We start from the raw sequence: 21,182 nt of genomic DNA, 5'->3' as shown, positions 1-21,182 counted from the left end.
GCAGCAGGCAAGGAGATAACATAAGACACAACAGTAACATTGTCTCATACCCAATCGAAAAAATTTAATTTACTTACAAGTCCCTAGTAAAGTGCACTACATGTGCCAGGGCCTGAAAATTAAATGCTACTAGTGGACCTACAGCAGTGATTGTGCAACCCACCTAGGTAGCCATCTGCCCAGTTCTCAGGCCTGCCACTGCAGGGCTGTAGCCATCTGCCCAGTTCTCAGGCCTGCCACTGCAGGGCTTGTGTGCAGTTTACTGCTACTTCAACGTGGCATTAAAATCCCTTGCGATGCCTTAAACTCCCCTTTTATTTCACACAAGTCAACCCCAAGGTAGCTCGAAGGGCATGGTGCCGTGCAAATAAAAGGTAGTTCATGTACTTTTATTTTACATGTCCTGGTAGCGACATCATGAAATGGGACATCAAAGGAGTCCATTTAACCCCCCCCCCCCCCACCACCACTAATGTTAGTTTTTTCCAGGACTATTTTCTGCGATCAGTACGTGGAGCAATAAAGTATTAAGTTGAATAAGGTATAAAGTATGAAAATATTACATAAAAGCTAGCGAAACTTAAGGTTAGTATGTGATCCTAAAGCACAGAGACCCATCCATAGAAGATGGAGGAAAATCCCTCATACTGAATCTAGAGAATTTTAAAATCTCAAAATAAAAGAATACAAGCAATTTACAAAATACATTTATACGCCCTCTAGGGACCACACTTCGCAAAGTGCTAACCCAACTACAAACTAGAGTTTGTTAAATGATGAAGAGTTGTTGCCTAGAAGAGCAACAATCCAGTAAGAAAAGAATACAAGCCATCTACTAAAGTAGGATCTAGAAGGCAAATGCCTACTCACTTCATGCAACGTGTATGAATACCTTCAAAGAAAATAAACCTCCTTAAAAGGGAATGACCTTCAGAAAAAAGATATTGTAATGACAGATTCATATCAGCCCCAAAAGAGCCTGAATGTTAAGTACCCTTCACAAGAAGGAATAGAATCGAAAGACCGGTCTCCCTGGATACCAATAATAGCATGACATCCCAGCAAGAAACCCTCATGACCAAAGAACAGGTACAACCAAACCAGGTCTACAGGAAGAGGCGAACGAGCCACTCATCAGCAACGGCTACAAGACAGCACCTGAAGAGCAAAAGTATTAAGGCTCAGAAGATCTTGTGGCCAACAATGATTATGTATAAACAGAGTCCCATGGAGGAACAAATATGAAGTACACAACAAGGAGTACCAAACTTCACAAATGCGATATTGTATGTTAGAGAAATACAGAGGGTGGAACTCTGCAACCCCAAGTAGTGCCCAAGCCGAGAAACCCAACTCTGCAAATACAGATTTAGAAATGCTCACATAGCATACAAAAGATACTCTACAGAGTACAGAGCGTACCATGAAGGTATCAACTCACCATGAAGGTATCAACGCGAGCTCTTCTGCAGAGTAAAGCAAACTGCAAGACTAGAACAATTACCTAATACCAAACCAAAATCAACCGCTGCAAAACTGTCCACAGCTGAAGTCTGAATCAAGCAGTAAATTGCAATCCAGAAAGCCACATATAGTGGAAGATACTGAAAAGAATACAACTGTACTAAAAAGAATTCTGCAGAATAAATGAACTACTATAATCTAAACTGACTGGAAGTAAGGGTTAGGTAAAACGTATAAAGAATTGAAAGGTTAGGTAAAAACCTTAAACTCCAGCAGTAAGCAGAAACACCACGCTGGTTACAAATAGATGAATACATATTGCAACTCACTCATTTAGAAACCCTTTTGTCTACCTAAGTCAGAAAGAAGAGAACAAGCAGATCCTTCAAAGACATCTAGGTGTCTATCACACCAGGCAGCTCCCGCAATAACCCCAAATAAATGTACATGAAACAGTACATCTTCTAGGCTATTCTGTGCAGGCTCTGAAAACCACTACTGACGCAGCCAGGTAAGTCTGTGCAGTGCAACTGATTGAGCCATAGTAGCTGTACCCACGAAACCAGTGGCTGCCTCTCGTTTACGCTACCACCAACTGTAGCATTTTACTCCGCACGGCTACTGTGGCAAAACAGCCATGGAATTAGCTTGAGCAGGAGGAGCTTGCTAAGCGATTAGCGGAATATAGATCTCGGCTTCCTTCAGATAGAGGAAGCGCATTCGTCCTTTCAGGACTGGCTGATAGCCGGTCTGGATAGCTGCTTCCCAGCCAAGAGGGGAGGGAAGGGCCGTGGACTTTCAAATCCTTGGTTCTCTGACCTTTTAACGTATGCAAAAAAGGGGTGCAAGCCGTTGGAACGCGCCTGGCGTCGCTCCTCTGAACCATCGGCTAAAGCTGTATACTCTAAGGCAGTAAAGGATTACCACCAGCTTATCCGTAAAACACGGGCAGAATTTATAGCTGACCAAATCCTGACAAGCTCGAACCCCACTAAAACCATCTTTAAACTGCTTAAAAACATGAAGACTGCTGGTCAGGCCAGGGCTTCCACGGTAACTTCTAATCAGCAGTGTGAGGCCTTGGCACTCCACTTTGTTGGGAAAGTGGATCAGATCTATCACAACCTCTCCTCAGGGAATACCCACACGGAAAGAGTCGGGCAGCAGGACCAGCTAATGCAATGTATAATGGTATGGTGACCCTGCCCTTGGTATCGCCAGATGAATTTCAGATTATAAGTGTTAAGATCAAATCTGGGTTGCCGGCCAACCCGTTGGCAGCAAGTAATTTCCGCCAGATTCTACCTCTCATCTCCCCAGTGGCCTTGGAATTGATCAACCTCTCGCTGAAGTCAGCCACCGTTCCCAGGGCATGAAAGCACGCTAAGATCATTCCACTGTTGAAAAAGCCATCTTTAGACCCAGAGGACCCAGGCAGTTATCGCCCAATATCATAGCTCCCTTTCATGGCGAAAGTGGTAGAGGCCCACGTAAATGCCATCCTATCCAACTACATTGATGAGCATAACATCTTCGACCCATCTCAACATGGATTCCACCCCCGCCATAGCACGGAATCCGCTCTTTTGGTGGTCACGGAATCCATTCACAGTAGGTTGGATGCAGATGACTCAGCGGCATTGATCCTATTGGATCTAAGTGCCGCATTTGATATGGTGTCCCATGAGATTCTTCTGCATCGTCTTTGGACGATTGGTATTAGGGATAATGCCTTGGAATGGTTTCGGTCCTTTCTGGCTTAGCAGTCGTTCCAAGTGTCTGTTCCGCCGTTCCACTCGTACGAACATGCTTTGGGCATGGGGGTTCCTCAAGGCTCCATCTTGAGCCCCCTTCTGTTTAATTTGTATTTTGGACCTTTAGCCAAGGTGGCCAGAGATAGGGGGCTGTCCTTGGTGTCGTACGCCGACGACACCCAGTTGGTGATTGCCTTCTCCAAAAAATGTAGGACCAATCTGGAAAGTTTCAAGGAGGATCTAACAGCTATCTCGGCCTGGATGAAGGATAATTACCTCCAATTAAATGCCAGCAAGTCCAAGATCTTGTTGTATGGGAAGGACCAGGATCTCTGGTCGGAGCAATGGTGGCCCGATCATTTGAAGCCTGCACCGGTGCCTAAGGAGACGGTGAAGAACCTGGGCGTCTGGTTCGATACCGGTCTAACATTTGATAAGCAGACAAAAGCTGTAGCCGCAGTCTGCTTTGGGCTTCTGAGAGGATTGAGACCCTTGCTTGGTTTCTTCCCTCCCAGAGTACATCAGACCATCTTGCAGGCTTCCATCTTGGTGAGGCTTGATTACAGCAATGCCCTCGGGTCACCAGGCGCTCTACAAATCCTTAAATAAATAAATAAATAAATACATAATGCCTTACATTTTGGTGCTAACAAAGCGAGCATCTAACGCTTGCAGAGGGTCCAGAACGCAGCCGCGCGTATGTTAGTGGCTCTCCCTAAATCGCACTCTGTGGCCCAAGTTCTTGTCAAGTTGCACTGGTTGCCAATTGAAGCACGCATCCAGTTCAAGGTGCTCTGTATTGCGCACACAATCTTGAGATTTCAAGCACCAGAGGGACTATCGGGCCTACTGAAGCCATACTTGCCTAATAGAGTCTTACGATTGACTAATCAAGTTTTGGTCTGTGTTCCTCGTGTTAGGAAAGCAAGGGCAGGGGGCCGGTCGTTTGACCTCATGGCAGCCAAACCGTGGAACTCTTCCAGTATGTATACGTGCCACCCCCAACCTCCTGACATTTCGCAGGTCCTTGAAGACTTGGCTATTTCCCACTGTGTGACATCCCTCGCTTGCTACGCTCTTGCTCCGGTTAGGTTTCTGGTTGCACTGGGACGCCTCGTTGCTGAGGCGTCCATGCAAATTATAAATCTTGTAATAAATAAATCCAGTCTTTCAGCAGATGAGGATTCTAAAGTAATGAATCTGGAGATGTCTATTAGATTACTATTTTAAAAATGCCACTTTCAGAAAGCTTCTGAAAATGGGGCGCTCACCCCAACCCATTGCACAGCTAAATGCTGCCATCATGGCAATCCTATTTAGCAACTATTTTCATCACCGTATTCTTTGTCTTCCATCTTTTTCGACTTTTTTCCACTCTTTACAACAGTGTTATCAATCCACACACGGAATGAGAAATGCCAATTTTTCAAGTTTCTAGTGCTCAAACGGTGTCCATCCGGACCTTCTGAAAGAACACGACTGTTGCAAAATTCATTAGTTCGGGCTGGACTTTTCCCATGAGGCACAGGGTCAGACTGATTTGCAAATAGCCATGTTTGAACTGGGGTGGCAGAGTGGGCTAAAGAACAGTGGTGGATTAAACCAAGATCTTTTGACTGGGTGTGAGTGTTTGATTGGTTCAGATGCTCCGTCCATTACCACCCACTTTTGTACCGCTTTTGGCCGCCTTAAGTTTGGCAGGGTATGCTCAGATGTGAGTCCCTTGCTCACTTTGACACTGGATTAGCAAGCCGGGCTGAAGACAGCTGTAATGCCAGAAACCGGTCCTCGGAAGCTAGTTTCCAGTCCAGGGAAGGCATGGCAGTTCGGGCTGGACAGTTCCCATGAGGCACAGGGTCCGACTGATTTGCATATAGCCATGTTTGAACTGGGGTGGCAGAGTGGGGCTAAAGAACGGTGATGGATTAAACCCAGATCTTTTGACTGGGTGTGTTTGATTGGTTCAGATGCTCCGTCCATTACCACCCCTTTTTGTACCGCAAAATTCATTAGAAGCAGCGTTTATTGAATTAAAAACCCCAATGCATTTTGGGCGGCGTGCGCCGTTCGTCGGGGGGTCACTGGAAATAAACAATAAAACAATCACCATTTGTCGTTTAAAATCATGTCATCACTTTGTAAATTCTTATTCAGTTTTACTCCCTAGCAAAGCGTGTCGCCCAAAAACATTTATGTATAATTATATGCATTCTCTCAACATCGTAATGAATCTGAGGTTTCCCCTGTGGCGTGCCAATGTCTTTCTAGAAAACTTCGTGCTAAAAACATGATTCACAGTTCACCCTTTTCTTGCCCCGCACTCTTATTTCTATTTCATACCATGTTATGTGCAAAACATTACTTATCTGATACCCCTCTTTGCCACTTTTTGCTCCTCCACCCCACTTCCATGAGAATCAATACGTAACATTTTGTGTAATCCGACAATCCTCATTATTTGCGCATTTAATACATGCTCAAACGGTTAATGCTGCTGTTTTTTTCATTGAATCTTAACTACGTTTCTTACCCCTTCATTAACAACTCCCTGGTACTGGTTGTTAGCATACCGGCTTCGGAATATATCAGATCTTACATCTCAAATTTCGTTAAAAAAAAAAAAAATAAAAAAAAAAAAAAAAGGAGGTACACACCCTTTCCTCCTCCCGCTTTAAACCAGTTTCCCTTTCCCTACTACCTCTCCATTGACTATCCCGATGATTGACTCGCCATAGTCGTGATTGTTTTATGGTATATTTCCAGTGACCCCCGACGAAGGGCGCACGCTGCCCGAAATGCATTGGGTTTTTTAATTCAATAAACGCTGCTTCTAATGATTTTTGCAACAGTCGTGTTCTTTCAGAAGGTCCGGATGGACTCAGTTTGAGCATTAGAAACTTTTTTTTTTATAAGACCTTTATTTGGTGCAAGTAAATAATACACAGCTTCACGCCTACAACCTTGTGTGAAGGCCGGCAGCAGTGACTGGAGTCAATATGAGAAGTGCAAATAGTTAACACAGCGTTTGGCCTACAACCCATCAGGGCCGGCCGCGTAGTAATATGATAAAAGACATATTATATATCGTCATACTGTGTTTAGCATCACTTGTGAGGTCTCAGAATAAACATGCAACTACTGAGGTCATTTTCCGTGTAACTCCCGTCCCCACCCCCCCCGACTCAGATTGAATCTCGGGGAGAAAAAAAATAAAAAATAAATAATGTGTCCTGACCCATCCGGAACCGTGGACAACAAATGTAGTGTGTGCTGCAGAGGTATGTGTGGGGCAGAACATTTGAACGCAGTGTTCTCTCATTAGAGCAGTTCGGTGTCGGATCTGGACTGCTCTGCAACCGGATAGCTACGTGGAACAGGCGTTGGGACGGGGGAAGTGCAATTTGGAAATGCAAGTGCTAACTGAAAAGTGCGTTGTCTGTACCTGTATCGTGTGGCCGCAATGGCTGCGTGTGTGGGCCATTGTCCCAATACTGTATGGGAGAACGGTCAGGAGGACTCCACCCGTTCCATATCGGAAGGGGGGGGGTTGGGGTCCATCCCGGGGGTCTCTACTAAGGCTACACCTCCCATTACCCGACCGACCCCAATTAATACGATATACTGACAGCGCAGGAGTAAGGAGGACGGGGGAGGGGGGGGTACGCGGGAAGGGGAGAGGAGGAAGGGGGGGGGTCCTATGGGGGTGTTTCAAAGGGGGACTGGCCCGTCATCGTGCGTGTCTGGGGGGTCCAAGCGAGCCGGAGACGCTTGTCGGCTCGGAGCTTCCTGGTCCTCCTCCCGAGTCCGGAGCAGGTAAGCAGTAAGGGGGCCCCATAGGTCTTTGGGGCGCATTTTGTGGGGTAGCAAGTCAGCGTAATTGTGAAGTTGGTCTTGCCAAGTAGATATAGTAGATAGCCAAGTCTTGAATTTGGGGGCTCGACCTCTCCCCCATTTGCAAGCCAGTTGGCGTTTCGCCAGTAAAAAACTTAGCGCGAAGAATTTCCGGTGCGTCTTGAGCGACGGAAGAGAATGGCCTAGTAAGGCTATTTTGGGGCAGGGGGCGACCGCCACTCCCACCATCTCGGACATAGCTTGGAATACCTCTACCCAGTACATTGCCACATCCCGGCACGTCCAGGCCAGGTGGAAAAAGTCAGCTCCAGCCCCCCTGCATCGAAGACATCTGTCATCTGCACGTAAACCGAAGCAGTGCAGTTTGGCGGGGGTATGATAAATCCGGAGCAGGAATTTAAAGTGAACCAGTCGAAGGCGGGCATTGCCAGTCACAGCATTAGTGTGTGAGCAACTTTCCTCCCATTGTTCGTCCGAGAGGGGGGCATCGAGGTCAGCGTCCCAATCGCGTCTGGCTCTGAGAGTAGGAGGGTTGAGGGCCGCATACGCTTGTTTATACAGCATGGAGACTACATGAGTTGGGGTATCAGAGAGTAGAAGAGCGTGTAAGGGGGCCACGATTTCCGGCTCGTGAGGAAATTCTGGGGTGACCGCCCGTACATTCTGCCGCAACTGTGTGTAAAGGAATGTGTCCATGATTGAAGGTGCGTGCTTCCCAAAGAATTGCGCAGCCGTCCGGAATTGGCCCTGTATGTACAGATCTCCCCATGTGCTCAGCTCCAGTTTAGTAAGCAGCTTGCGGCCTAATCCTTCGACGGCAACATTCAGCCTCGGGTCGTGTGCTAAGAGCATGCGAGGGGAGTATAGGATAGTAACGCCCATGCGGGCCATTATCCGGCGCCAGGCCTGCACAGTGCAGTCTACCGTCGTGGGGTCGCGATCAGTCACTCGAGAGGCCGTATAAAGATAGCCCGAAGGTTTTTCGGGTCGCATGTATCCATCCTCCACAGCCAGGTGTGCCATAAAAGGAGGAGGGTGGAGCCAGTACGCGGCGAAGTGTCCTTGCGCACAGTCATAGTAGAGGCGGAAATTTGGCACATCAAATCCACCTTGGTGGTAGGGGAGCATGAGAGTTTTTAGTCCGACTCTGGCCTGTTTCCCTCCCCAAATAAGTCTAGACATTTGGGAGTCCAGGGCCCGAAAGAAATGCACACCCGGGTTGTAGGGTATATTGGTAAAAAGGTAGAGCAGCTTCGGGAGTACCACCATCTTAATTAGGGAGATACGTCCCGCCATAGACAGGGGAAGGTGTATCCATTTAGTGACACTATCGATCAATTTGTCCATAACAGAGCCGTAATTAGCACGCATAAGAGTTTCCCGATTCCTAGTAATGTTGATCCCTAGATATTTAAGTTCATCGTCTTCCCACAGAAGCGGGTAGTCAAGAGGGAACTTCTGAGTCTTGTCAGTAAGGGGAAATGGAGCCGACTTTGCCCAATTGATCTGCACTCCCACGATGGCACCATATTTAGTTATTTCACGAAGGATTGGATTTAAATTTTCTTGTGATTTGCGGATATAGAGAGTCATATCATCAGCATATAATGATATGAGCAGTTGCCTTTCCGGGTAGATGAGGGAGCAGTGATTGTGGTGTTGTCGGAGTTTGGCCGCTAGTGGCTCAATCGCTATGGCAAAAAGGACAGGGGAGAGAGGGCACCCTTGTCTAGTGCCTCTGCGAATCTCAAAAGTTTTTGAACGGGCCCCGTTTAATAGGACCGCAGCTTGTGGTTTGTGATAAAGTAAGCGGATCCAATCAATGAAGTTGAAGGGGGTGCCTATGCGTTCCAGTAGCGCCAGCAGATAATCCCATTCTAGGGAGTCGAAAGCCTTCGTGGCGTCGAGATAGACCGCTGCTGCCTCGCATCTGGGGTCTATATCCTGTAGCACTGCCTGAAGAGTGCGTAGGTTGAGAGGTGGCGCGGTTCGGGACAAAGCCCGCCTGGTCCGGGAGGACCAGCCGCTCCATCAATAGGTTCAGACGTGTCGCCAAGACCTTTGCTAGTATTTTAACGTCAGTATTTAATAATGAAAGAGGCCTGTACGAGTCGCAGTGTTCTGGAGGTTTACCAGGCTTTAACAGGGAGGCAATCAGGGCTTCACGCATACTTGGTGGTAAAATGCCTTCTTCAAGGGCAGAGTAGTATACTCTTTTTAGAATCGGGGCCAGTATGTGTATAAAGGTTTTATAGAAGTCTATTGGTAGGCCATCTGAGCCTGGGGCCTTGCCCGATTTCATGGACATAATTGCGTCTTTAAGTTCATCCACTTCCAACTCAAGGTGGAGGAATTTGTTGGGTTGGGCCAAGCCAGGCTATTGCAGTGTCATCAAGGTAGATGGGCAAATCTAGCGGTACACGTCTTTGGGAGGTGTAGAGCGCAGTGTAGTGGCTGGTTAGGGCCCGGAGCTGACCAGGTAGGTCTCTCTGGGGTGTGCCTTGGTTATCGAGGAGTGTGGTGACATAATTACTGTGTCTAGGTGGTCTAATTGCCGTCTCGAGTGCTCTGCCCGGACTGTCCCCCTCTCCATATGAGCGCGCAGTGAAGGGCTTCCCCAGAAATTAGCATTCCTTGTCGGCTGCCTCAGTATATTCATTAATTTTTTCCCGTATTTGAGCCCTGACCCCGTGACCTCCCAATCCCAGGGATATATCTCTCTCCAGGTTTCCAATGTCTACTTCAAGTTTTCGCAGATCCCCTCGTAAGGATTTGAGGACTCCACCCCCTTTGGAGATGCACCAGCCTCGCACAGTGACTTTGAACGCCTCCCAGACCGTAGTGAGACTGGAGACAGAGTTGATATTACGTTAAAAAAATTCTGTTATGTCTTGCTCCAGGTCCGCTTTAAAGGCTGTGTCGGTTAGGTGCGCGGGATTAAGGCGCCAGTTCAGATAAGGGGAGACATCAAGGGGAATGCGCAGGGTTAGAAGGACAGGTGCGTGGTCTGAGAAGGTGCGGGCTAGGTGTTGTGTCGTGATTAACCATGGGGTAATACCAGCAGAGAGGAAGACATAATCAATGCGCGCCCAGGTGGAGTGAACCGCGGAGTAGTGTGTGCCCTGTCTGACAGATGGGTGTGAGTGCCTCCATGAGTCAGTTAGATGATGGTCTTCCACAATGCTCTGTAAGGCGCGTTGTGTGCGGGTGTAATGGGTAGAGTGGGGATGAGACCTGTCCATTGAAGGGTCTAATGCAGTGTTTAAAGTCTCCACCTAGGATCACATAAGACATGCCAAGAGTTTGTATCTTACCCCACAGGGTGAGGAGTGTAGTTGGGTCGTCTGTGTTGGGCCCATAGTAGCATGCTAGTAGGACAGTGTGAGAATGTAACTTCCCCCAAACCATACAGTATCTGCCACTGGAGTCAATTTCAGTGCCAAATGGAGTAAAACCCAAACCCCTCTTGACCAATATCGTGACACCTCTAGAGTAATTTGAGAACGATGAAAATACCCTGCACGAGGCCCAGCGGGAGGCAAACAATGGGGACGCAGTCGGGACAAGGTGAGTTTCTTGTAACATTGCAACAGATACTCCATGTCTATCTTAGTATCCCAGGATCTGTCGTTTCTTCCTCGGGTCATTCAGCCCCCGTACATTCCATGCTAACAGACAACTGTTGGTGTGGTTGCGAGTCGTTCACGTCACCCATCCCTTCCACGTAAGGAGAACAATGCACATGCATTTGACAATCGTTTCCAGACAACACACATCAGCAACATCGAGAAGTTCGTCTATCACATTATTCACAGAATTTTCCCCCGTTCCCAGAACATCCGCAACGGCTACTCCGGCGGGACTATAACAGTTAAGAAGAACAGCACATCCGGCAACCCCAACAGGCCGGTGAGACAGTACAGTTGCAGCATGAGACATGGTAGGAGTATATCGTGTGGTTATATCATTCGCTGCATCAATAAGCAATCAGAGTAAACCCACCCACACCGGCATCCCCAACTGGCCGGGTATCCACATCTCCCACCCCCCACCCAACTATTAACCACCCCAAAACTAAGAAGGCAAAAGTTTGTAGGGGATCACCCATTGGGGACGGTGACCTAGGGGCACCAGACCTGCCAACCACCTCCTAACTTCCTCCCGCTGGACGCCAGGTGAGATCCTAGCAGTCCTGTGCGGGACGGAGGTGGGCGAACGAGCGCAGTGTCAGTTACATGCCAGTGAGGCCTAAAAGCAGTACATGTACCTCACCGTGAATGCAGGAACCAGACTGTCCACGTGCAGAGTTCCGTGCAAGCGAGAACACGACAACAGCCCAGTCTGTCACTCCTGTCGAGACATCGGGGATGGCGACCTAGAGCGGTGGGAGTCGGTTTCTTCCCTGACGCGGTCTTTTTTGAGGAGTTTTAAGAAGTCTTCCACTTGTTGCGGATTTTGAAAGAAGTGCTGTGAGCCTCGGTGTGTTATCTTCAACTTGGCTGGATATAGCATGGCGTATGGGATTTCCAGAGATTGGAGTTTCTTTTTCACTACGGCGAATTTGCGTCTGGCTTCTTGGGGTGAAGTCAGGGAAAAAGGAAAGTGTTGTATTGCCATAGGCGACTGTTCCAACCTCCCTCGCCCGGCGCAGCGCCGCATCCCTGTCTCTGTAATTGAGGAAGCGGGCAATAATGGGTCGTGGTTGAGCACCCGGGGGGGGTCTGGCAGCGAGGGATCTGTGGGCTCTTTCCACTATTAGGTGCGGTGAGAAGGATTCCCTACCGAATAGTTCCACGAGGAGGTTTTCAATAAAGATCTCCATCTTTCCAGTGTTGATGGATTCCGCAAGGCCAAGGACGCGGATGTTGTTGCGCCTGGACCTCGCCTCCAAATCCTCATTTTTGTCCGCTATTATTTTCAGTAGCCTGTCCATCCGTGTAACTTGTCTGACGGTAGCTGTAGCCCCATCCTCAAGCCCAGAGACCCTGTCCTCCGCCTCTTTGAGACGCATGTCATGCTGCTCAAGTTTCGCCACGACGCTGTCCATTCGGGAATTGATGTTGTCTATCTTGCCATCAATTGTGGAGAGGCTCTGTTTCATGCCCAGTAGGAGTGATTTCCAGTCCTCATCTTGGGGAGCAGTGGCAGTGGGGCTGTCCTCCCGTTCCTGCGGCGGCTTGGTCGCCCTTTTGGATTCAAAGGGAATTTTTGACTGCCTGGCGTCATTGCGGCCCATTTCGCGCCGAGGAGTCCGCGCCGCTGCTATGGAGGAGGAATCCAGGGCGCGGGGCGAAGACAAGAGGAGGCCAAGCCGGGACCAGGGGGGGGCCGATGGAGCTGCGGAGCCCCCAGTCCAGGTGTACCGTCCCCAGTGCCCCCCGGTATGGTCAGAGGTGGTTCCGTGGGCTCAGATCCGGAGTGCAGTGTCCCAGTGCTCCGGCTGTAGCGTCGCAGTTGGCAGATGTGGAGGCTTCTATATGTGGAGCAGCAGGGCATAGATACTAGGCTACAAAGGGCCCACGTGTTCTTCAGGGCTAAAGGCAAGCTGGCGGGCACAGGGCCTCCAGGCGGTAGCCACGTCGCAGTCAGGCGGACCGGCAGCTCTGATGTGGGCCTCGCAGAGGCTCTGATTTGCGGGCGTGGGGGGGGCACGGTTCGCCTCAGCCAGTCCGGCGTATGCCCCGTCCAGGTTTCGTCGCCCACGGGGGGTAGAATCAGCTAAGGAGGCCCTGGGGGCGATCAGGTGAGGCGGGTAGCAGCAATCTGGGCCATGCGGGAGCACTGGAGAGCAGGCGGGTCAGGCCAGCCCCGGGGCGGCAGGCCGCAGGCAGCAGAGCGAAGAGGAGGTAGTGCAGGCGGCCCCTGGTGGGGGCCGCGGCTCCCTCCCAAGAGACACGTAGAGGCGGAGGGTGGGAGGTAATCGGCCCGCTGCAGCCAGTGTGGTACGCACCCTCTCCGGACTTCGCCGTCCCTCGGGATCAGTCCGAGTATGGGGGCCTCGGGGGCGTAGCGTGTGGCAATCAGGGTCAGAGGCGACACAGGGCGGGGGGCAGCGGGGTCCTCGTACCTTATCCGACGCTCAGACCTCCGAAGGCGGGAGACAAGCGCCGGGGCGCGCAGAGGGTTGCAGGGCGGGAGAGTAGAGAACCTCCGGCCGTCCCGAGCAGGCCCAAAATCCCCGGTCTTTCCTAGCCACCAGGCCCTCCTCCAGCGACACTCCGCACCGGCACCAGCAGTCGGCTCAGGAGACACCGCCCCGCAGCACCAGCCCCCGACGTCAGTTATGGATAATCCGGGCACCGCTGAGCTCGTCTCGGCGTCGGGCAAAATGTGGGGTGTGTTTCAGGCCGATTTGGCAATGCAGGATGATGTAGGATCGTGTGAATGCGCTCGTTCTGGCTAGAGCCTCACACAAGTTCGGCCATCTTGGTCTGGCGCCACCTAGCGCCCCCGAGCATTAGAAACTTGAAAAATTGGCATTTCTCATTCCGCGTGTGGATTGATAACACTGTTGAAAAGAGTGGAAAAAAGTTGAAGATGGAAGAAATAATACGGTGATGAAAATAGTTGCTAAATATATGATTGCCATGATGGCAGCATTTAGCTGTGCAATGGGTTGGGGTGAGATCGCCCCACTTTCAGAAGTTGTTTATACATTTGGTACCTTTTGGGCAGAGTACCATCCCATATGCAGGCACTCAGAAATAACGTTTGGATACATTTTTGAATAATTATGGATACGAAGGTGTGCATCCCATGCTTACATTTTGACTTTCAGAAAGCTGGAATTTGTATGCTCTGTGTGCCTTACTGCCCCTCAAATCCACACCTGAGCTGGGTGACAATTACGCTGTGCATTCCCTCAGAGCCTGGAAGACAACACTGTTGAAAGGGATACTGGTGCCCTTAAAAACCAGTCTTTGAAGTCTGCGCCCAAAGTCACATTTGGGTACTAGTACTGTTGTGTGTCGTTTTAGGCTCGGAGAGAATTTTCCAAATTCATGCCCTTATATCGGTACAATTCACATTGCCCTTATATAGGCATAGAAATCAAGCCCTTATTTAGACAGTCCATGCAGACCAAATACAGACATAGCTACTTCCATTCGTACCAAACGTCACAACGATTTCTTGAAAAATCTGCTTAAGCAGTCCGGGAACTTACCCTTGCTTGAATATTGATTTGTCCAATAACTCATGGACTTTGCAAACAACGACTATTCCTTAGGGGTTCTTTCCTGATGTTATTATGCACAACTTTACGTCAAACTACGGCATTCCTGGACACGTTCAGGGTATAAATATAGCTTCACTTGCTCTAGCAAGACACGGTAGTTTGGAGCAGTTCAACTATCTACTTGCCCGACGCAGCTCGCTTCAGCAAGTGCCGAAGGAAGCAGACCCTCCAGCTGACGCACTGATCAAGAGGCTGCTCTTCTCCTGCAGAGAATCCAGCTCCAGAGTTTCCAAGCTCCCCTTGCAGGGTGTTGGGAAATAGAGTCCCGAGACAGATACCAAACCTCCTTCATTCTAACGAAGGTATGGAGCGGATTAGAATCTAGAGAAATCTTGGATAGATTCTTGGCAAAGAAAACTAAAAACTATGCTACACAATACTTTTTCCCTCGTAGTAGACTTAGGTTAGGTACACTTGGGTACGCGTATTTTAGAAGCACCAGTTGAGTATTTTTAGTCTATGTATTTTTACATGGCTTAGAAAGCCTACAATGCTCTTCCAGTATTATTTCAATTTACCGTTTACGCTGTACGTATTAGACTTTGCAGTCTGCCTAACGGTTGTAGCAGTTCACTTCTCTTGCCTGAGAAAGAAGACTGTTCAATAAACCTTTATTGAAAACGCCCGTCTCTCCATTTCTCTGCAACTCTGTAGAAACGAACCATGCATGATTGACTGAGTGAAATACTTATCTATTGTTTCCGTGACAGATATATTTCCTATTTTTGGGAAGCAAAGTGGTCATGTTTATGCGGTGTCTGAAACTAATCCCTTCTTGTGAATTCGAGAAAGTTTCTAGTGACCTCTGAGCTAGCTGGCACTCACTATTAAGTTTAGTATATTGGATAGAGACCTAGTTAATCTCAATCCTACGTCTAAATCTATAGGATATTATTCCAATGCGCAGAGCCTATTGGGAATATAGGAACTACACTACAGTACTGGGTCTCTGACAGTCAAACACTCTTGGATCTACAACAACCTGTCAGAAGAACTGCTGTGCTGCTTAAAGGACTCAACCAGACTACTGATTTGGAAGGCCTGCTTTTAGGTTTGTTGCCCTGCTGCTCGGACTCTGCTGAACGCAAGCTAGACTGCCTTCTTCCAAGTGAGAAAGGGCTTGTTTGTGTGCCTCCTGTTGCGAGACTCCAGGATATTAAAGTCTTTACCCCTTCTCCTAGCCCACTGGAAGTGAGCCAGATATTTGCAGCACTGGTTTCAAAGTATCGCCTGCCTGCTTGTAGAAGAACCAGCACGTTGCCCAGATGCTGCAGTAAAATTGGCACATAGCCTTGGAGCCAGGGCTTTGCACCAAATAGATGCATCGGACAGCATAAAGCTGCAGCTTGATGAGATGTTCACCCCTACACTGTGCGGTAGAAACCAGCGATTCGCTCAATGCCCATCGAGTCTGGCACCAGTCTTCAGAATGGACGAATAGCCTTCACTGCATGGAAAAGATTGATGAACCCCACAACTGCAGGCCTCAATAAAGACAACTTGCTGTTTGCTACCAGAAAAGAAATGCGTTACTTACCTGTAACTGCAGTTATCCAGTATTAGTGTCTTTCATAGATTCACATGCCTGAATCATTCCCCGTCGTCGAGACGGGAGCCTCCGGTATATAAAAAGTAATGTCCTAAAGACATACATAGAAAAGAATAGGCCCAAAGGTCTCACCTTAGTAGCCTATCCACGTCCTTTTGCAGGAAGGACCAAAGAGCAGGCCCCAAGGGTCCCACCTTGGTGGCCTATCTGGGTCCTTTTGTAAAAGGGACCAAATAAAGTAAAACAGCCAATCAGCTACCACCTCCTTCTAGAACCTTCCTGCCAGGAGCCCAAGTCTCTCAGATTTTCGTACGCACCAAGCTAGTTAGGCGTAAACTCATTAGAGAGAAAGGTGAGCCCAGCCAGGGGAGGCGGGAGGGTGCATGAGAATCTATGAAAGACACTAATACTGGATAACTGCAGTTACAGGTAAGTAACGCATTTCTTATCCAGTATTTGGGTGTCTTTCATAGATTCACATGCCTGAATCAGAGTAGCGAGCAATACATTATGCACATTCTGTATGAAGATCAGGTATGAACATGTAGATAATACATATCACATGACTATAAAGCACAAAATGCAATGGCATAAATACAGTAAGGGAATGTGCATACCCGTAAAGGATGGAGGGATGTAGTAGGGCTCACCTCACTGGAATAGATGGCGAAGCACTGCTCGGCCCACAGCTGCATCCTTCATCAGCTCAGTATCCAGGTAGTAGTGCCTGGTGAAGGTGTGCGGTGACTTCCATGTCGCCGCTCTGCAGATGTCCAATATCGGCACTCCAGCGAACAGCGCCGCAGACGTGGACATGGCTCTAGTCGAATGAGCTTTGACTCGTGAGTCTAAAGGCCGGCCGGCCTTGTCGTGACAAAAGGTGATCGCAGAAGAGATCCATCTTGAGATGCTCTGCTTTGTCAGGGGCATGCCCAGTCTTGGTCTACTAAAGGCAATAAAGAGCTGGGATGACTTTCGAAAGTGTTGTGTCTTATCGATGTAGAATTTAAGACATCTCTTTAGATCTAGAGAATGTAGAGTTCTTTCAGCTGCCGTGGTAGGATTCAGAAAGAACGATCTAAGCACCACAGGTTCATTAAGATGGAAGTCCGAGGGGACTTTTGGAATGAAGCGAGGGTTAGTCCTCAGAATGACTGTCCTCTGAATTGAAGAAAAGGATCCTGGATGGATAGAGCCTGCAATTCACTGACCCTTCTGCAGAGGTTAGTGCCAGGAGGAGGGCCGTTTTCCAAGAGAGGAACTTGATCTCTGCCTTATGGATGGGTTCGAAGGGATGCTTCATTAGTTGATGAAGAACCACATTGAGGTGCCACGATGGAGGAATAGGCCGTGGTCATGGAAAGGACCTGAATAGACTTTTAGGAATTGTTTGATGAGCCTGTCCGCCCACAAAGATGGGCCTGCAGCCGTCCTTGTGAACCTTGAAATCGCAGCTAGATGCACTTTGATGGATGTATGCGCAAGGCCTGACTGCGCAAGGTGTAACAGGTATGGTAGCAGCTGCTGTGGAGTGGCATGGAAGGGGTGCAAGCCTTGATCCACACCAGGAACAGAATCGCTTCCATTTTAGTGAGTAGGTTGTTAGTGCTGACCGCTCTAGCTTTCGCAAGGACATCTCTGCAATCCTGCAGGATGTTCAGATGACTGAATTCGCGGTATTCAGGAGCCAGGCTGATAACTTCAGAGAGCTCAGGTTCGGGTGGAGAACCTGCCCTTGAGACATCGTGATCAGGGCCAGAAACTGCTGCAGGCGAAGAGGGGGCCGGACAGAGAGGCGATGAAGCTCCGTGAACCAGTGCTGCCTCGGCCAGGACGGAGCAATGAGGATCAGAGTGCAGGGTTTCGATTTCATCTTCCTGAGAACCCTGGGTATCAGTGGGAATGGCGTACGCAAAGACGTTGCGCCATGCGATGGAAAATGCATTCCCGAGTGTTCCTGAGTGGTGATGCCTGCTTGCGAAGCTTGGGCATTTGGCGTTCTCTCTGGTGGCAAAGAGGTCTATGTTCGGGGTGCCCCACTCCTGGAAGATACGGTCCAGCACCTCCCTGTCCAGTTCCCATTCGTGGGAAGGAGACTTCTCCCTGCTCAGTGCGTCCGCCAAGACGTTGTCCTTGCCCGGGACATACTCCGCTTTCAACGCTATTCCATGTGCCAGAAGCCAGTTCCAGATTCTTTGCGATTCGAGATAACGAGATGGAACGCGTCCCCCCCTGTTTGTTCAGGTAGTGCATCGTCGTGGTGTTGTCGGTCCTGACGAGCACTGGGGAGTGACGAATGCGTGGAAGAAACACCTGTAAAGCTAGGAAAACCGCCCGTAACTCCAACAGATTGATATGGAGCTTGGTTTCCTGTGTCGTCCATTTGCCGTTGATCTGGAGGTCCTGGAGGACTGCTCCCCAGCCTTCCAGGGACGCATCCGTAGTTATTACGTGTGGCTCTGCTGGGAGCAGGAACGGCAGACCCTTTGACAGATGGTGGAGAGATGTCCACCATTGCAAATGATTGATAATGGGTCGAGTGACTCGTATGCGGTCCTCGAAAGAACCTGTGGCTTGAGTCCATGGCTTCGTCAGTGCCTCCTGAAGTGGACGCATTTTTAGGCGGCAGTGTGGAATGAGCAGTATGCATGAAGACATCATGCCAAGGAGGGACTTGAACGTGCGGACCGGAAGAGTCTTCCGCGAAGCTACTGCCTTGGCCAAGGAGAGGAGTTTGATTTCTCTCCTGAGAGGGGAAAGCCTTGATACGGTCCGTGTCCAGAGTCGCTCCAAGGAACGTGATGACCTTGGGGGGTTCCAGAGTTGACTTGGCGGTGTTGAGGGTCAGTCCGAGGCGGTGGAAAATATCCAGACAGGCGCTGGAGGATGAGGCTGCGGCGGCCGCCGTCGGTGCCTTCACCAGCCAGTCGTCCAGGTATGGAAACACCTGGTGGCCTTGTTGTCGAAGAAATGCTGCCACTGGTGATAGGCATTTGGTAAAGATCCTCGGGCCGATTTGAGGCCAAATGGAAGGACCCGAAATTGGTAGTGCTGTCCTGCCACCGCAAACCTGAGGAACTTCCTGTGCCCCTTTGAGAATAGGTATATGGTAGTAGGCGTCCTGGAGGTCTAAGGACGTCATGTAGTCCCCTTTCTCCAGCAGACCAAGGATTTCTTGCAGAGTTACCATACGAAACGATTGTTTCTTTAGGAACACGTTGAGTGCCCTGAGATCCAGGATTGGTCGCCATTTCTTTCCTTTTTCGTGGATTAGGAAGAAGTGAGTAGAAACCCTGATTCTTGTGGGCCCGTGGAACTCTCTCTATCGCTCCCTTCTGCAGCATGGAAGCTATTTCCTGAAGAAGTAATCGTAGGTGCCTGTGTGATCGCTGGCACGGTGGCGTTGTTGGGGGGATAGAGGTGAATTCTAGGGAATGTCCAAATCGAATGAGTTGGAGTACCCACCGATCCGTTGTTATAGTCTGCCAATTGCGATGGAAGTATTGCAGTTTCCCTCCAAGTCTTAAAGAATGTAGTGGTGGAGGGGCTAGCGAGGGAGACAAGTCATTGTCTGTTGCCAGCAGGTTGTTTTTGGCCTCTTCCTCGGTAATTGGACTTGCCGTAGGAAGACTGTCGTCCTTGTTGAGGTTGTCACTGTTGAAACTGCGGCTTGGACTGTGAATATGTGTACGAAGACCGATTCTGATAGGAACCTTGGTATGCAGGTTGGCCTCTTCCCCGGTTGCCACGAAAGGACTGGGTCCGGAATTGTAAAGTCCCCAGAGCCTTGGCAGTATCCGGGTCCTTTTTTATGGTGGTAAGGGCCGCGTCAATCTGTTCTCCAAACAGATGCTGGCCATCGTAAGGCATATCTAATATCCTGGTTTGCACCTCCTGGCGGAAAGTGGTGGCCTTGAGCCAGCCCTGTCGCCTCAGGACTGCAGCCCCTGCCAGTTGCCGGAAACCAGTCATGGCGGCATCAATGGCACAATCGATGAGCTCTGAGGCAGAGGTCTGTCCTTCCAAGAGAAGTGAATGTGCCTCCTCTCGGACATCCTCCGGCAGATTTGAAAGATAGGGTGCAATGTCCACCCAGAGTTGGCGATTGTAACGGCCCAGGAGGGCTATTGAATTAGCCACTTTGACCGTCATGGCCGAAGTGGTAGTAAAGCGTTTGCCAACGGCATCCAGTTTCCTGCCCTCCTTATCAGGTGGCGTCGATAGAGGCGAGGCTGGATTTCGTGAGTTCTTCTGCGCCGCTTGAGTCACCACGGAATCTGGTTTGGGGTGACCTGTCAGGCATGCCGGTGCCGTAGAGGTGGCCTTGTATTTCTTATCAAGCCTGGGCACCACCACCTGTATAGAAGCAGGTGCCTGCATGATTGGTTTGCCCTGCTTCCAGATGTAGTCAATTATGGGGATTGATCTTGAAGTCTTCCTAGTGGGCTCCTTGAAGACATAAAGGAAGCATTCAGTTTCCTGAGTTTCCATGGACATATGGAACCTCTTGGCAGCCCACTCAATGATGTTGTGGAATCCACCGATACCTGCGGGTGGAGACTCCGAGGTCTGTGGATCCGGAGAGGCTGGAGAATGTGCCACATAATCTTGGTCTGCATCCGGGTCCGACTGGTCGTCATCGACTTCACCTTCCTCCTGTTCCCTCTCCTCATCGTCAGATGAGGGAGCGTCCTGAATTGGTACCCGTGTCTTCTCAATGACCAGGGGAGTTGGTCTATGGCGAGATGAAGGAGCTGGCGCCTGTGCAGCTGCAAGTGCTGACGCAGAATGTTTCTCCGGGAACCTTTCCTTATAATCCTGGATGAGGAATTGTAGGTCTGAGACGATGGATGCGGGGAGACACCATAGGAGTAACCTGTGTCTGGGATGGAGGTTGGACCTGTTGTTGTAGAAGGTCTTCCTCCTCTTCCGGCTCCTCGTCTGTGGTTTGGCATTTCAGGACTAGGTCCGATGGACTAGTAGCCTGCGTAAAGGAGTCCTCGTCCGACTCCTGACCTTGTAGTAGACAGGCCGGAGGAAGTTGTTGTATCCTACCGGGCGAGGTCTGCTGCGGCGTAATAGGCAGTTTAGTAATTTTCACAGTGACATGGCTCACTTGCGGTGGAAAGGCATCCATGGCGTGGGATAGGAGTGCAGACTCCTTCCAGGGCCCTGTCGACGTCGACGCTGAAAGCGACGGTGTCGTGGTAGGTATTTTCGTCGACGGTAATTTAGTCGTCGTCGACGTCTTCAACGTCATTTTCGTCGACGGTAAAGTCCCCACCGTCGACGGTGTACTCGTCGTCGACGGCTTTCCCACAGTCGA

Source organism: Lissotriton helveticus, chromosome 1_1, assembly GCF_964261635.1.
Source record: "Lissotriton helveticus chromosome 1_1, aLisHel1.1, whole genome shotgun sequence".
In the NCBI taxonomy this organism is placed as follows: Eukaryota; Metazoa; Chordata; class Amphibia; order Caudata; family Salamandridae; genus Lissotriton; species Lissotriton helveticus.
The sequence above is the reverse complement of the archived record's forward strand: the minus strand, read 5'-3'. Positions refer to the sequence as shown.